The 18,310-nt window shown below is 47.4% G+C and overlaps 1 pseudogene; it reads left to right on the top strand.

Annotated features, from left to right (window-relative positions):
* The first annotated feature begins 12,797 nt into the window (after nucleotides 1–12,797).
* LOC132025996 (large ribosomal subunit protein uL6-like) lies at nucleotides 12,798–14,588 on the top strand (annotated as a pseudogene).
* Nucleotides 14,589–18,310: the final 3,722 nt, after the last annotated feature.

The raw sequence follows: 18,310 nt of genomic DNA, 5'->3' as shown, positions 1-18,310 counted from the left end.
TTCTAGGCCTTACTCGGCCACTCCCTGGATGCGCGGTCCAGGCAAATCATGTTTCCTCCCTTGGCTTCCGTTTAGCCATTGGCCAGCTTAGACAACTGACATCTTTCATCCTCTCCAGCTCCAAAAGCTGGTTAGTTCATTCCAAGGTGGGAAACGTAGCCAAGGTGGAGACCATGGGCGCTGTGGCTTTCCACCTAGAAACACTGTGAGTCCTTGCTACTCCATCTGGAGCAGATTCCAGGACTGAGAGGAAGAGAGTTTTGTGGCAGGGGAAGGGGGTCGTTGGAGGTCTATAGTGGGAAAACGACCGTGTCGGAAAGTGTAGGCGCAACACGTCGAACAAGATATCCAGAATTTACATTGAGCCAAAAACTCTTCTGGCTTTCAAAGTATGTCCAGGACCATCAGACGGGACGACCCTCCCTATGGGGTCTACTCGTGCATGACCCTCCATGCTTTCCCCCGACTTGAACAGCTGAGTCTTGGTTTTCTCATCCATTAGATGGGCATATAAATACCACCTCACCGCAATTGCGAGGGCTTTGTGAGCTGACTTATGGAGAGTGGCTAGCACAGAAATTTTCTCCACAAGGCAAGTAGGCAGCACCAGGCGGTGGGGTAGTGTCGGCCGTGGAAGGAGTAGGGGAGTGCAGAATTCTAGAAATTGCTCGGTGTGGCTAGTTGTGCTAAATCCCACAGGGACCCGATTTGCGGGCCCCTAAAGGGACCCAATGAAAAGCTTCTATCTAGCATGCGGCTCTGAGAGTAAGATAATATCACAATGAGTCTAAATGCTCCCAGGGCCTACATTCCTCCCCTCTCCCCTTGACCTCTTGATCCTCCTCTTTTCCTTCCACCCTATCCTGGGCTTCTCCAGGCCCCTCCCCCGTGCAGTCTCTGTGCTGACGCAGGGGTGTAGAGAGAAGACGGAGGGCTGAAGTGTAGCACTCCTGAGGGGCAAACATCCATGCCCCCCTTCCTAGAATTCTCCAAACTAGACAGGGGAGGGCCTATCCAAGGAGGGAAGCCATTCCCAGGGACGGGGCAGGGTAGCAAGGCCTCCAGAGAAGCCTGGGGGACTGGATGAGGTTTTAAGATGTGTCGCTTTCCCTTTCCAGCAGGCAGGAGGTTATTTTGGTCCCTCTGGTGTTTCTCAACATTGTTTCCGGTGGTATGTGCGCAAGGAGAAGGGGGAGGAGGGCGGCACCAGGGTGGGCAGGTTGGAGGGGGAGGATTTCTGGATGGCTGGGAAGCCCCTGGCCTTTCCCCTGGGGAGCCCACTTCCAAGGCCCTGTGGTGACTTCCCCCAAGTTCCCTCCCTCTTCAGATATGGAATGTAGGTCTCTCTGCCTCCTCATCTCTTCTCCCCTCTCCCAGGTCAGAGGCTCCTGTTGGGGAGATGCTGGGGAAGGAGCTTCAGTGCGGCCTGAGTATCCCCGGCGTGCCTGTATGCTCGTGAGGGCAAGGGATGCATGGGTTGGGTCGGGGCTAGTTAGTCCAAGTTCCTCCAGACAGCGCAGAGCTGTTCCTGAAGGAGGATGTCACTTTCATGTCTTTGTCAGCCTCATTGTTCCTTTGTTCATTCATTCATTCTTTTACCCTATTCAACAAACATTTATTGCACCCCTCTTTTGTATCATCAGAAAGTGAGCTGAGCCCTGGGGATAGAGAGATAAGAAAACTGAAGTCTCCCCCATGATTTCCAGAAAGCTCCAATCAGGTGGGGAACACCGGTTTGAGCAATATCCATGCCTCCTGCGAGGATCAGGATGTCTTTCCAACCTGGCTCTTTCCTCCCCATGCTCTCCCCCTTCCTTCTGCCCCCGTCTTGTTGAATTTCAGCAGGGATGAAAAAGAGCTTAAAATGCCAGGCCCAGAAGAGTGACTGGCAGCCCTCTCACCAGTGGCGTTGGGTGGGCGAGTAGCACTAGGAGCTGAGGACCCTTCAGGGCTTGGCAGAGCCCCTCCCCCCAAGGCTGGGAAGGAGGGTCAGGTCTTGGAGGCTCGCAAAGCCACCCATACTTCAGCTAGAGGATCTGTGCTCTGACTAATCTTACAGGTGGCTTCCTGGTGTGAGATTTTATTTGAATATAAGATTTAATGGGCTCTGGGGCTTTAAAAAACTTGAAAATCTGAAGTTCAACCCAACAGGTTTGTGGTATAGATAAGAAAACCGAGACCCAGAGGGGCAATAAACTTGGTCAAACCCACCCATGAGATGGGACAGAGCCTGGTGCCAGGGGGAGACATCCAGAAATGAGCCCTGCCCCAGCCCCCGGCCCCATGGATCACTCAGGGAACCAGCTCTTCAAACTCCGGTTGGTGTTCACAGCCTCCCCCGCTCACCGGGGGAAGGAGGTACTGCTAGCACACTAGGCAGAACCAACATCGAATGGGTACATACTTCCATGAAAATAAAGGTGCGCCGGGTACACAGCAACTGTTTATAAAGACGTGCATTACGTCCCATATAGAGCATCCCATTTAATGGCAGGTAGCAAAGCCATTGTCAACTGAAGCCTGGTGAGGTTCAACGGAAGCCACCTGGCAGAGCTGGGACTGACCCAGATGTGCTGTGTTTTACTCCTGGAAGGATGAGTGAGGGTCGGGGGGTGATTAGAATCACTGAACCTATTGGTCTGGAAGGAGCTCCTGGAGAAGAGACTCTCCAGCCGCCTCGTCCATTCATCGGCTTGCACAACTAGTATTTATTAGGGACCTACGATGAAGATGGCACTGTTCCAAGGTGCTGTCCAAGAGCTCAGAGTGTGGCACCCAGAGGACAGGACTTGGCGTCAAACCTACTCAGAATTAGCTAGAGCTCCAGGGGGTATGTTCCAGATGCCACAGAGAAGGAAGAGAGCTCACTGGGCCAGCCCGGCCTGGGGGCCTTGGAGGAGGAGCCGGATGCTCTGAGTTTGGGGAGAAGTGCTTGGCATGGGGGCGGTGTTTCTGAGCAAGACCAGGGCTGTGGCTAGGGTGCTGACCTCAGGCTGGGCAGCAGGGTGATAGCTGAGGGCCATGCTGCTGGTGGCCCCCTGGGGGAGGCTGAGAAGACTCGCATGGGCCATGCACCCAGTTGAATCCAGAAGGCCTCAGCCCCAGTCACAAACACCCCCTCCCCCAGAGCACTAGGTGAACCCCAACCACTCACCGAGTCCTTCTAAGGCTTGGTCCTTCTTTCCATAAAAGTGGAATAATTACTGGGGCGCCTGGGTGGCTCAGTGGGTTGGAGCCTCTGCCTTCTGCTCAGGTCATGATCCCAGGGTCCTGGGATTGAGCCCGGCATTGGGCTCTCTGCTCAGCAGGGAGCCTGCTTCCTCTCTCTCTCTCTCTGCCTTCCTCTCCACCTACTTGTGTCCTCTGCCTGTCAAAAAAATAAATAAAATCTTAAAAAAAAAAAAGAGGAATAATTACATTACCTGTTTTATTTGTTCAAAAGTGCTTTTCAGGGTGTAAATCACTAGACAGATATCAGGACCTGCGCTATTAGTGATGGGAAGCCTCCAGGCATTTTTGAGCAGGAGGCGGAAGGATCTGAAAGATGCTTTGGAAAGACCGTTCCGCGGACCAGAGCGGAGTGGATTGCAGGAGGGAGAGGTACAACAGGAGGACCTGTCTTGGCCAAAGATTAAAAGCCAGACCTAAGAGGAAGCTGTGGGAGCAGAGAAAATGGACAAGAGAGATGTCACATGGGACTCCCAGGCTCCTTGGCCAGTGACGCAGAGCAGCCGGGGAGAGCGATGACTTGGATTTCTAGCTGGGGCTCCTGGGGAGTGCTGGAGACTTCGAGATGGACAGGAAGCAGGAGAGGCAGCTTTCAGGGGCGGGGCGCGGGAGGACAGGTTGCGTGGGATGTGCTTAGGGGGACATCCAGGCGCAAGGGCGTCCAGGCTTGGGGACATGACCCAGGAGACGGTCAGAGCTCCAGCTGGGTTGTCTCCATCAAGATGGAGGTCAGAGCTCTGGGAGAGAGGAGACCGCTCAGGGGGAGCCTGCGGAAGAAAAATTGGAAAGAAGCTGGCTGTGCCCACGGCACCGCACGGGGAAGAACAGCCAGAGGGAGGAGCAGGGTAGCAGGTGTTTCGGGAGGAAGGGTGCTGAGTGGTTCGGGCCTGGAGAGCAGCCGTGAAGGATCTGAGGGGGAAGTGATAGGATTTGGTGACAAGAGGGGGGGGGAGCGGGGGGGGGGGGGGGGGGCAGACAAGGCTTTGAAAGAGAGTGGGAGGGGGGGGGGGGGGGGGGGGGGGGGGGAGAAGCACTATCTCCAGAGTTAGCGCTGGAGCAGGTAGGAAAGGGGGCGGGGGCGCGGGTGCAGACAAGGCTTTGAAAGAGAGTGGCAGGAAGGAGAATAAAAGATGGACTGTTAGCTGCAGGAGAGTGGGGTCACAAAGAGGTTGGTTTTAGGCGGGAGATCTGAGCATGCGCACAGCCTGAGGGAGCAAAGCAGGGGTAAGGAAGAAATGAATCAGAGCAAAGAGGAACTCAGAACAGACCCCACTTGTCAAGTCTCCGAAGTGGTTGGTGACAACCGGCTGGGCACGGAGCTCTGGATGCTCACAGACCTGGAGGTACATCTCCACCATCTCCAAGCCCCTCCCTCCCCGCCACACTGAGTGTTGAGGGCAGGCCCCTGGGCCTTCGGCCCCAGCCTATCTCTCCCCCACTCCCCACCCCACCCCCACCCCCACACAAGACCGCAGCCAGCGGTTTGCCTAGTCAGGCTGTGCACCAATTAAAGACTCAGCCTTCTCCATTCACCAGCAACTCCTCACAGGGCAGCCCATGGCCTGGATCCACACCTGACCCCAGCCCACAGGGCGCCAGCCATGGATTTTTTGGTTTCTGTGGCCGGGACTGCAGCCAAAGATGTACCTCTGTGCCATCCCCCTACACCCTGCCACTGCCGGGAAGACCCCGAGTGGGCTCTACCATGTACCAGACTCATTAGAGCTGCCCGCACAGCCCACCCCATCCTACCATGTTCCCCACCTTCCTGGATTCCCCAGGCACCATCTCCGGGATACAAGGGCATGGATCCCCAGCTTCCTGTCCTCACACTGAGCAGAAGGGGAAATCGAGGCAGGGGTGCTCCTGTGGCTTCTGTTGTAGGTCAGGCAGGGTAGATTCCAGATTCCCTGATGCTTGCCTAGTCCTTCCTGCACATCCAACTGTTCCCCTGCCCCTCAAGAAAGAGAAGTATACCTGTTAACCTTCTGTATGTTCTGAGAACGAGAAGAGGGCCAGGAAGATTGGAGAAAAGAGAGAAGGAGGGGCAGAAGAAGAGTTTCTAGATTAAATTCAGGACACCCAGTTGCATTTTTTAAAGCAGTTTTATTGATCCCTAACTTACCTATCATAAATTTCCCCCATTTAAAGTGTACAACTCAATGATGTTTCAGCATAATTACAGAATTGTGCAGCCATCACCATCATTTGAGAACACTTTCGTCACCCTCAAAAAAAAAAAAAAAAAAAAAAAAAAACCTTGCACTCATTAGCATTCGTTGCCCAACCCCTATCCTCTCCTACACAGATCCAGGCAATTACTAATCTGCTCACAGTCTCTGTGGGTTTTCCTCTTCTGGAGCCTTCGTATGAATGGAACCATACATGCAGTCCTCTGTGGCTGGCTCCTTTCAGTTGGCCTAAGGTCTTCAGCATTCACCTGTGTAGTACATGTGTCAGTACTGCATTCTTTTTGAGGACTGAGGAATATTCCAGCCCATGTCTGTACCACACTGTGTTGACCCACTCATCGGCGGGTGGACATCTGGGTGGTGTCCACGTTGAGGTTATTATAAACAATGCCACTATGAAATTCCTGTATGAGTTTCTGTGTGAACATGTGTTTTCACTTGTTTTGGGGAGATACAGACAGAAAGAGGGGCCAGACCACGTGCCTGGACCTTTGTCCCATCTATCCAAGGCATCGTCCTGCTGCCTGCTGCAGAAGCTCTCATGATCCCCCTTCACAGGTTAAAACACAGAGGCTCAAAGGGAGGCCTGAGACCACCAAAGGCTGATATTGAAACAGGTCTCCCATTCAGGTCCATGGTTCTTTGCAAAACATCCCCCAAGGGAACAAAATATCTGGAATTTGAAAAGCAGCATAACCAGTGTGAACAGTCACCTTGTCACGCTGAATTCTTCATCAGGTGCTTTGGGGACTGTGTCCTGGGGGTGGGGGAGGGCAGGGCAGAAGAAGCTGAGAAGCTGAGCCTTCTTGTAAGGAAAGAGCTGGAAAGCCCGCCCGCACACAGGCTTCCACAGAGATCCATCGGCTGACGGAAGCTCCGCCCAGCAGGGATGGGAGCCAGGAGTCCAACCACTAGGCACTGACTCGTGGTCGCACAGCAGCATCCAAATGGGGCCACATTCTTGGGAAAAGAACAGACAAGAGACCTTTGAAAAATCTCAGGCTTGGCCACAGATCCTGGCTTCAGCCCATTCTCTCAGCTCATCTCACCCTGATTTTAAGCAGATCTCTGAATGCTGCTCAGGGATTATTCCATTCACGTCTGCCTTGCCGTTCTGCCCCGAGCCCAAGGCTCTGTCACCAGAGAGCCCTGGGTCGTGTGGAAAAGCTCTTTGCAGTAAGTGCATTTTCCTAAAGTCAGGGCGGAGGGGTGGGCTGTGGCCTGGGCTCCGTGCATCTTCTAGGGGCCCACCCCAAAGCCCCAAATTCCAGGCCAGAGGAATAAACAGGAGCTTGCTGGAATGCCCTCCACTTTATGGGAGCCATCCACTCTATCTGGTCAGGGGCAGGGGACGCACAGAGGAGCCCTCCCGTTGCCAAGATTTTCCACTGTAACCACTGTCTGCGACCCGCAATTTAAGACAGGCTTCATCCAGGACTGAAAATGGGTTTCTAGCGCCTAGAGGAGCTCAAGAAACTTTTACTGAATGCTGAATGTCCAGAATAACAAAGTACAAGAGAATAGGAAGAGAGGCTAGCAACACTTTATTGTCTAAAACTCATTTAACTCCCACAGCTTTGCTGATGAAGTATTTCCCATTTCTCAGACCAGGAAACTAAGGCTCAGCGTGGTGGGTGGATCCGTTGACCCATAGCAACGAGACCAAAAGAAACCGCCCCGCTCCCGGCTGTTGCCTGGGCCTCGGGCTCCCCCTGCTGGCCGGACGGTAGTCTGGGCGTGGAGCGAGGAGCTGCCCTGGGCTGCGCCCGTTCCCGCTCCTCTCGCTCTCCCGGCTCTGTGCGGGATTCCTGAGGCTGGGACAAGAAGCCGTACCTGGGCTCAGGCTAGGGCAACTCGCAGGTGCGCTGCGCCAGGCGTCACGTCAGGTGGGATGTCCCACGGGCAGAATGCACCAGGCCAGAGGGAGACACAGTCCGAGCCCCACCCCAAAAACTCGACCCCCACCCCCACCCCCGGCTCCATGGCTCTGTCTTGCTCAGACAGAAAGCTCTAAAATAAGACCAAGAGGCCTGGGGTCTAGGCAAGCCAGCAATTCTGCCCACGCAGAGGGAATGGGGAGATGCCTGTCTCATGATGCCCCGCCCAAAGTGCTTGGTTCCCTTTTTTCCAGGCCAGGTGTCCTAAACCAGCCCAAAGGGATGAGATTGTCCTATTGCAGAAAAACCCCCGAGAAAAGGATTTTCTAGCTTCCTTTACCTTCCACCCTATCTCATCTAACTACTCTTCGTTCTGACAATGAAAAAGGCTAATTTAGGCCCATCCCAGTTCTTGCTGTTTCTGGAAATGGGAGGAGTGCTGGCTCTCCGTAAGCGTTTTGCTCAATCACTTCTCCTCAAAGGTTATGGGTTTGGTCTCTTGTGCCAAACAAATATGACATCAAATCTTCTGTCCCTTCTTAGTGTCTGACTTCGAGAATGTTACTTAGCCAAGAAGCCTCAGTTTTCTCACCTGTAAAATGGAAGTTACTATACTTTCATAGTGGGCTGTTGGAAGGATACAGGGAGAAATTATGAAATCAATAGCCCTGTGCATACAGTAAGTGTTCTGTAAATGTTACTGATAATTATCACTATATTCATAGTTCCCTTCCCTTACCTTTCCTATTCTTCACTTAACTAAAGAGAGATGGGGTGGGGGGTGCAGTAGGCAGGTGGGAGTTTTGGGCGTAAAAGCATGGACTGTCCTCTCATGTGTTCAGGACTTCCCAACCTTGTCACCTCATTGCGCTCCTCTCCCTGGTTGCAAGGGGAGGGGTGGCAGCTGCTTCCCTCCCCTGCCTGGGCCCTGACCCAGCCAAAGGCCTGGCACAGCTGCTGGAATGGCCCACATGCCTCGGGTTTTGGGCTAGGTAGCGGACAGCTGGGGATGGGGGAGGAAGGCAAAGGGGCAGAAAAGGAACCCTCGACTCCCGCACCATGTCCACTTATCCTGCTGCTCCCGAAGCCCTTCAGGTCAGCCTGGGGCCTCTGACCTCCGTCCTGCCCCAATCTCCCTGGTGGGCGGGGGGGTGGGGGTGGGCAAGAGGAACTCTCCCTCTTTTCCTCCCTTACCCTCTGCCCTCTCGTGCCTCCTCTCCATGGCTGAACCCACCCACCCCAGCGCACCCCCGGCCCCAGCTCCCTCTCCAGCCCACGTGCTGCCCAGCTGTCACCGGCCTTGAGCTGGGCACTCCGCCTGCCTGCACCACTCATGAATCGCCAGCAGAGCCTCCACCTGTTCCCCTTGGTCTGAGCAGCAAGGCTGTGTGGCCCCATCTGTTGTCCTCCATCCAGGATTCAGCACAAGAGACTACACTTCAAAACCCTCAGCTTCCACCTGCCGGGATGGGGGTGGGGAGCACTGGCTGAGAGGCAGGGACTGAATCAGTGGCATCGTCATCTCCTGGATGGAAGAGCTTCCCCACCGGGCTCCCCCAGTACCGTCTGAAACAGCCTACATACCAGCAGGGGTGGGGTGGCAGGGGAGAAGCAACAAGCCCCCTCTTCCCAAAAGAACATTTGTATATTTAGCAGCATTCTCTTATGAACGTTTCGTTTCTTCACAGACAGCGCCTGAATCTGGGCTGGTCAGTGTACAATGCAAGCAGAAAGATACAACAGGGGCAACATTTAATTCATTTAATTAATGTTTTGTTACACAAGCAACACGTGAATGCAGTTTCCTTGATTAAAACAAAAAATGAAACCACTGTAGTCCAGGCTCTGATTCCCTTCCATTGGTCACCCCAAATTCACACTTTTTCTCCTAAACAGAGAGGTGATCACTGGTACCAGCTAGGCTGATAACAGCCATAGAAAATATGTAGCCATAGAAAATACAAGGTACTATCATGTGGGTTTGGGTTTTGCTGTTTTTTTTTTTTTAATGTAAGTTGTAACTACAAATACTCTGCAACTAAATTCACTTAAAAAAAAAAAGTCTTATCTACCTAAGCTCGTACCTACATATCTACAACAATATCCTTATTTTTTAAGATTTTATTTATTTATTGAGAGAAAAAGAACTCACATGACAGCACAAGCAGGGGGAGTGGCAGGCAGAGGGAGAAGCAGCTGAGCAAGGGTGGGGTATGTGGAGCTCAATCCCAGGGCCCTGGGATCATGACCTGAGCCAAAGGCAAACACTTAACTGACTGAGCTATCCAGTTGCCCCTATTAATCCTTTAAATGATACATAATATTCTGAGCACAGACACATCATGATTTCCTTAGCTATTTCCCTATCAATAGACATTCAGGTCGTCTCTCTTTTCCTTCCCTTACAAACACTGAGTCCCTGTCATAGGCTTGAGCCTTCTCTCATAGTCCTGCCCATCCTGTGTTCCTACCCCTTGGGGGCAAGAAGGTTAACCATTTACACTGTTTTAAGGGTACAAAAATAGCAAAAGTAACCTTAGGAGCATTTAATACCAATTCGTAGTCTTTTTTTTTTTTTTTTTTTTTCAAAATCCTGGGTCCCTCTAAGATGACCTCCATATCAACTTGGGGACAAATTAGTGTTCTAGAAAACAGCTATGGTCAAGGAGATAGAAGGAGACACAAGATAGAATGGAGAGAGAGAAAGTGAAGAAGAGTGAACAGGGAGGAACAAGAAAGAGAAGTAAAAGATCCTGGCTATGACCGCACTCTGCCACAGGGAAAACCTGGAGCTGTCCAGCAGAAAGGAAATAGTTAAGTAAAACTTGGCATATCTATTCTACGGAATATTATGCAGCCATTAAAATGATAATTATGAAGACTATGTAGGAGCATGGAAAATGCTTCTGATATTAAGTTAAAAAGTAGACTACAAAATTAAAACTGCATTATGATTACAACTCTGAAAATGATGTGGGCATACAAAGATGGGAAAGGAATCTAGACAAATGAAAACAATCAGATTTGTTTCGGTAGCAGAATTGTGGGTACGCTATTATTATCACTTATTCCCATTACCATTGCCATAATATTGTTTTGTGCAATATAGGATTAATGCTAAATAGCAACAGGAAGAAGGAAGGGAAGGAAAATGAATAAAAGAGAAGGAGAGAGGGAGGGAGGAGGGCATAGACGGAGAGATGAGGCAGGGAAGCTGGAGTCAAAGTCCATGTTCTGGGAGTTGGACCATCTTCACAGCCATGTCAGCCACGGTGTCCACTCGGGCTCTTCCTCCAGGGTCTTTGGGCTGAAAGCAGTTTTCACCGTACACAGATGTACACCTCCCTCCTGCTCCTCCTCCATTATCTTTTTTTTTTTAAGATTTTATTTATTTATTTATTTGACAGACAGAGATCACAAGTAGGCAGAGAAGCAGGCAGAGAGAGAGAGAGGAGGAAGCAGGCTCCCCGCTGAGCAGAGAGCCCGATGCGGGGCTCGATCCCAGGACCCTGGGATCATGACCTGAGCTGAAGGCAGAGGCTTTTACCCACTGAGCCACCCAGGCGCCCCCCTTTTTTTTTTTTTAATTTATTTGACAGACAGAGATCACAAGTAGGCAGAGAGGCAGTCAGAGAGAGAGAGAGGAGGAAGCAGGCTCCCCACAGAGCAGAGAGCCCCATGCGGGGCTCGATTTCAGGACCCTGGGATCGTGACCTGAGCCTAAGGAGAGGCTTTAACCCACTGAGCCACCCAGGAGCTCCCCTCCATTATCTTTTTAAAGCTTACCAAGGAGATAGGGATACCAAGCTCAGGATCTCTCGCTTTCTTTTTTTTTTCTTTTGTAAGATTTTATTTATTCACTAGAGAGAGATACAGAGACAGAGAAAGAGAAAGAGAGAGAGTGAGCACAAGCAGGGGGAGCACCAGAGGGAGAGGGAGAAGCAAACTCATCGCTGAGCTGGGAGCCTGACATGGGGCTCAATCCCAGGACCTGAAGATCATGGCCTAAGCCACAAGCAGGCATTTAACCATCTGAGCCACCCAGGTACCCCCCCAAGCTCAGGATCTTAAGGGGCTCAGAGTCTAGTAGGTAGGAAGGGGGACATTGATCTATAAGCAGTGACAATCAACAAATGCTCAACCAGAGATCTAATCTTGTGAAGCTGGAAGCTCTAGAGTCCAAGAAGCCCTCACAAACTGGGTCTCAAAGGATGGGCAGGAGATTAGCAGGCAGAGAAAAGGGGCTAGCATCCTAGGTAGAAGGCATATGAGCAAAGGCACTGAAACCTACACACACACACACAGAGCACACACACACTCCCATTTGGCATGGCCAAACATAACTCAGGAGAAACAGAGACACGTGATGAGACCTTGAATTATTCAAGGGCAAAGAGAAGCACTGCAGTGTTTAATGCCTCTTGAGAGGATGAGGAAAGTGGGTGGTAAGCCAATGTGGAGAGAAGGACCATCAGTTGGGAGGTTACTTGAAGAGTTCTGATGGGAAAGAGCAGGACCCTCAACTGGGATGGTTAATGGGATGGGGACAGATTGGTTAACCTGAGAAATTCTTATGTAGAAATGATAGAGTATTATTTGTTTATGCAGTGAACATATTTTGAGGGTCTGCTATGGCATCAAGCATTCAGAGATGGAAGACAATCTCTGTCCTCAGACGGGAAGATGGACAGGGAGATAGATGGTTCCAGATCAATGTGAACAGTGCTGTAATAGAGGTAAGCCAGTGAGGGAGAGACCATGAGGGGCCAAGAGCATATGGAATGTGGGAAGGAAAGGAGGTCCTTCTAGATCCCCGCCTCAGATGCTGGGTGGACAGTGGGGCCTTCAGGAAGTGCCAGGCAAAGGTGTGTCTGCAGGAAGATGATGGTTGTGACTGGGACCTCTCTTGCTTTGCCCCTACCCTACTGAGAAGAACCAAATGTGGCTTAGGCTTCCTATTGCCTTCCCAGTTGAATGAATCCAATGGAAAGTACCTAGAATAGCTCCTGGCACAGAGTAAGTGCCCAACAAATGCTAACTTAAAAAAAAAAAAAAAAACAAGCAAAAACTCAAAGCAAGACCCACACTTATCAGGCCCGGCTCTCTCCATGAGACCAGGGAAACACTTTGGCCCCCTGGTTCCAAAAGGCAGTCCACCAGAGACTTCTGACGAAACCAGACCTCAACCTCCCAAGAAGAGGTTGTTAAAAAGAGTGTGGCTATAAGCATGCAACAGAGCTCACTGCAGATGGACAGGGCTCCCACAGACAAAAGCAAAGATGGCGGCAGAAGGGTCTCAGCAGTTTAGTCCCATTGGCAGGAGTTGGCATGACATCATTTTTTTTTTTTTTTGAGTATGGACCATGCACTTGGCAAAAATCACATTCATTACATGACTCCACAGAGCAAGTCACCAAAACTGAATTTTCTTTCTTTGTGGGCTTTTGCTGGTTCATTGGAAATTTGGAAGAAGATAAAGCGGAGTATGGAAACATCGTTTATGTTGATGCTATTGAGTGATGACATCATGGAAAGTTGTCAGAATGATTTATTGAACTGCTTTCCCGCCACAGAGAATTAAAAGGCTTTGAAGGACCCAACTAACTCATCAGACGTCAGGCGGCTCACGTCTCACTGATGTGACAAGACTTGTAAACACTCCCATCTTGAAAGTAAAACACTGCTGATGCATTAGATGGAGGAGATGCTCGCACGGAACTTTAGCTGGACCCACAAACTAAGTGACTGACCACTGGCATCTGTTTTCCTTTCTTATTGCTTGACTACTCTGAGTGCAGTGAAACCACCAATGGTAAAGAAATGCAACGCTCTCTGATGGGTGTGACATCACCTTTTAGGAGAAATTCTTGGATTTTGCTAAGTATGAGTTTTGCTCCAAGTTTCTGGTTTTGGGGGTTTTTTGTTTTGTTTTGTTTTGTTTTTTTGTTTTAGATTTTTAAAGTTAACATCTACTGAGTGTTTATATATTCCCAGCACTATTCTTGGTGTCTTATGTGCACTTATTCATACACATTGTACAACAAATCTGTGGGGTAGTTTCTAGTATTAGTCTCATTTCCCGGTAGTAAAACAGAGACCCAGAGAAGTTGAGAAGCAAAACCTTTTAAGTGGGGGTGCCTGGACTCTGACCCTGGCAATCTGCCCTAAGTGCTCTTGGCCACTTTTCATAAACCTGAGGATGGATCCGAACCATGGAGCGTCAGCCCTACCAATGGGGCTTCATCTCCAGGGAACTTCTACGCTGAAAGTCAACTATGCCCATCAAGAGGACTTACTCTTCCTAGAATTTAAGAATGCACTGAATAATGCATCTGTTGTGTGGCCTAACTTTAGGTGATGTTTGGGTCCATTTCCTTCTTTCCATAAAACAACTGAGATTAACACTGAGAACAGTCACTAGCGATGTATACCCAGGGTCTATGCTGACACATACCTGACCGAAGGACATTCCACAGCTCCCTTTATTAAACACCTGTCCGCATGGACTTCACTGATATTCTCCAAGCTGACCCACATCTAGGACAGGTGCACAGGAGTGCACTCAGGTATCAACTATGTTAACTCGGTTTTGTACTGCTTTTGTGTGGCTGTTAAAAATCCATACATTTGTTCAGCAGTCTTCACTATTGGTATTAATTTTTTTAAAGTGGTGGGCTTCAGAGGAGCCCAAATATAGCAGAGGAGTTTACTGATTGATCGTCTCACTAAAGGCAACTAAAAATACCAGATAAAACCACTGAAAACCTCTTTTGACTCTGCCTCATCGACTGCGAGAATGAAGACCTTTCTCAGCCATAGACTGCCAAAGTTCCAGAACATGTTGACATCACTCTGATGTGCTGTTACTCTGATGGGCCCCAGAGGAGCCCTGCAAAGAGTCTTCAATCACATCACTGTAGAACGCAGTCTCCCTGGAAAGAAAAGAAGAGGCTTCGTCCTCCAAATGGTGGGACCTAGAAAAGAACTGGCTACCATCCACACTCTCTGTAGTCATGTACGGAACACAATCAACGTCGTTACTCGGGAGAATGGTTCCCTGGTTAAAATCTGAAATTTCTTGGGTGACAAATAGATCCACAGGGTTTGGATGAGGCCAGGTGTTGCTTGTTCAGTATCTCAAGCCCAGAAATCTGAGTTAATTCTTGAAGGAAATGACATTGAACTTGTGTCAAACTCAGCTATTTTGGTTCAGCAAGCTACAACAGTTAAAAACAAGGATATCAGAACGTTTCGGGATGGTATCTATATTTCTGAGCAGGCTCATGAATGAGATCTAGGTCGTCCAGCTACAGAAACAGCAAAATGCCAGACAACTTTTCAAACTTATTTGTGGTATTTTAAAGATGCGTTGAAAGCTGTATTGACTTGGGGCTTTTTCTTAAAGCAAAACAAACCAAACCAACAAATAAAAACACCACTTTTTAAAATCCATGAATTGACTGGAAGAGAATGAAAGATGAATTTGGAAGCCTCAAGCCATGAAAGCAGAAGCCAGCGAGAATCTCACACTGATGTCAGCATTTACAATGAGCTTCAACTTTCACAAACTCACAGCGCGCTGGAGGGCTTGTCCAAGGTGAGGAGTTTAATGAGGGGGCTGCACTCCCAGCATAAACCTATAAACCTAGAGCTCAAAGCACAGCTTATTATAAGGGCAAATTAAAAATTAAGCCATGCTCTACCTACTTGCACTGAATAGAAGGCAAAAAAACATCTCTCGTGAGAATTAACAACTATCAGCTAGTCATTGAGCAGAGTTGCTGCCCAAATTCACACTATCTAGGTAGCCCAAATAATCATAGTTAAGAATTTACTTTTTGGGGGATCCTGAGCTGCCAGTGCCCTCAGGTGCTTGGCAGTTGGAAATGAGAAACAGTCTGGGAGGAAAACACTTTCAACCCAGGCATTAGAGAATTTCCACAGTCATAGTCCTAAGCAACATGAGCTTATGGTAAAAAAAACAAATCATAAAACACAAGGAAACAAAACCCCATGAGTGAGGTCCCAGAAGAAAAAAAAAAAAAATAGAAAGCATAGTGGTTCACAGTCCTGGGTAATTTTGCCCTGCACGGGGTATTTTTGGTTGTCACAACTGGAAAGGAAGAAATGTGAGTTACACGATCTAGCGTGTAGAGACCAGGGATGCTGTTAAACATCCTGCAATGCCCAGGACAGCTTCCCACAATAAAGACTTGCCTAGCTCATAATACAAGGTCAAGAAGCCCTGAGACAGCAGAATCAAACCTGCAAAGTTTTTATTTTGGAATGATCAAAAATAGTACATTCAGGGGTGCCTGGGTGGCTCAATGGGTTAAAGTCTCTGCCTTTGGCTCAGGTCATGATCCCAGGATCCTGGGATCGAGCCCCACATCAGGCTCTCTGCTCAACAGGGAGCCTGCTTCCCTCTCTCTCTCTCTCTACCTGCCTCTCTGCCTACTTGTGGTCTCTCTCTGTCAAATGAATGAATAAAATCTTTAAAAAAAATAGTACATTCAATAAGTAAAGGTGCAGACTCGAAGACATTTAACATATGATTAAAAAGCAAGGGAGTATATTGTCAAGCAGATTTGGAGAAGAACCAAAAAAAAAAAAAAATCTCAAAATGAATGAAGTAAAACAACTGAAATTTAAAAATTAGTGGCACAACCGGGTTTGAATTATCTAGCAAAATTGAAGATAGACGTAATCTGTGACCCAACAAGTTCATTCCTAGTATATAGCCTAGGGAAACTGCACATGCACTCCAACATACATATACAGTGGTGTACATACATACAAATACATATACCAATGTTCATAGCAGCATTGTTGAAAGGGGTTCCTCCTCAACAAGGGGGAAGAACTAACTCAACAAAATAGAATGAAAATGCATAATATAGTCATATAATAGACTACCTCACAGCAGTGAAAGTAAATGAACCATTGCTACAAACATGGATTAACTTTCAAAGAGCATGTGGAATTAAAGAAGCAAGACTCCAAATATATACAAATTATTAAAGAGAACAGACAAAAATGGACAGAGCTGCTAAAACTATAAAGAGAAGCAAAGACATTAATTACATTGAAGTCAGAGTGGTGGTTACCTCTTGTGGAGGTAGGAGTTAGAAATCATGAAAGGACACACAAGGGGCTTCTGGACTCTTGATCATGTTCTATTTCTAGGGCAATTATTTGGAATTTATATCAGAATTAATGGCTAAGATGTGTGTTTATATTTTTCACACTTTTCTGAATTGTGTTGCATTTTCCCAATTAAAAAAAAAAAGTTTTAAAAATGAAGTGGCAGGTTTAACAGCAAATTAGACAAAGCTGAAGTGAGAATTATTGTACTGTAAGACAGATCTGAAGAAATTATCCAGAATGCAGGTCAGATTCACAAGAGATGGAAAGTTCGACAGAAAAATTAAGTTGGAATCCTGGAAGGCATGAGAGAAAGAAGGAGTGACTTAGTATTTGAAATTAAATAGCTGACATTTTCTTAGGACTGAAGAATAGATAACTGATAACCGTCCACTAAATTGGGAAGCCCAGCTAGTCACAAGCAGTATAAATAAAAGGTAATCCACATCTAGACCACATCACAGTGACATTTTCAGAATGCCTCAATTTTTTTAATTCAAAAGAATGAAAAGATAGTAAAAGCAGTTGGAGAGAAAAGATATATAACCTTCAAGTAAAGGACAATTATACTGACTGCTTTTTTCATCTATAGTGAGAGCCAGAAGACAGTAGAGTTCTATCATTAATATACTAAAAAAAACCTCTCACCCTAGAATTATTATTCTTAGTGAAAATATCATCCATGAAAGAGCTATAAAAACATGTAATAATTCATAGGTTAAAGAGTAAATTATAATGGACATTAAAATATTCACAAAAGCTTAAAAACAAAAACACTACATGTCAAATTTGTTAAATGCAATTAAACTGGTACTTTAGAAGTAAACCATAATCTCAAATGCTTATATTCGAAAATAAAAAGATTAAAAATTCGGGGCACCAGGGTGGCTCAGTCAGTTAAGCATCCAGCTCGGTTTCAGCTCAGGTGGTGATCTCGGGTTCATGAGATGGAGCCCCGCATTAGGTTCCATGCTCAGTGCAGACTCTGCTGAAGTTTCTCTCCCCATCTGCCTCTCCCCCGTTCTCTCATTCTCTCTCTCTCTAAAATAAATAAATAAACCTTTAAAGAAAAAGATTAAAAATTAACATGTTAACCATTCAACTTCAGAAATGTAATAAAGGGCAACAGATTAAACTCAAAGAACGTAGAAGGAAGAAAACAATTAAAAATAAGAACCAGGACTAATGAAATAGAAAATAGAGAGAGTCAAAAGTGAGCTTTTCAAAAGCCTAATAAAATTGATAAAATTCTGGCAAAAATGATCATGTGAAAAAGAGAAGACAGAAAAAAATGAAGAATAAAAAGGAGGACAAAATTACATAAGCTACAGGGATTTTTAAAAGACAGATGATATTAAGATAAATTTTATGTGCAAGATTTTGGAACTCGAGGCAAAATGGAAAAATTTCTAGGAAAATATAACTTACCAAAACTAACCCAAGGGAAAAAATCTGAATAGTCTTATCAATAAGGAAATTGAGTCAGTAGTTTTCTCCAAAATTCAAGAAATAAATAATTCCTATTTCAAAAAAAAACTTTTCTAGAAATACAAAAAAAGGAAAAATTCCCAACTTATTTTATAAACCTAGCATAACCTTGATACCAAATCCAGATTTTAAAAAGTATGAAAACAAAATTTTCTTTCTTTTTTTTTTTTAAAGATTTTATTTATTTATTTGACAGAGAGAGATCACAAGTAGGCAGAGAGGCAGGCAGAGAGAGAGAGAGAAGCAGGCTTCCCGCTGAGCAGAGAGCCCGATGTGGGGCTCGATCCCAGGACCCTGAGATCATGACCTGAGTCGAAGGCAGAGGCTTAACCCACTGAGCCATCCAGGTGCCCCTGAAAACAAAATTTTATAAGCCATTTT

This window comes from Mustela nigripes, chromosome 10 (genome assembly GCF_022355385.1).
Source record: "Mustela nigripes isolate SB6536 chromosome 10, MUSNIG.SB6536, whole genome shotgun sequence".
Lineage (NCBI taxonomy): Eukaryota > Metazoa > Chordata > Mammalia > Carnivora > Mustelidae > Mustela > Mustela nigripes.
This window is presented reverse-complemented; position numbering and strand designations above follow the sequence as displayed.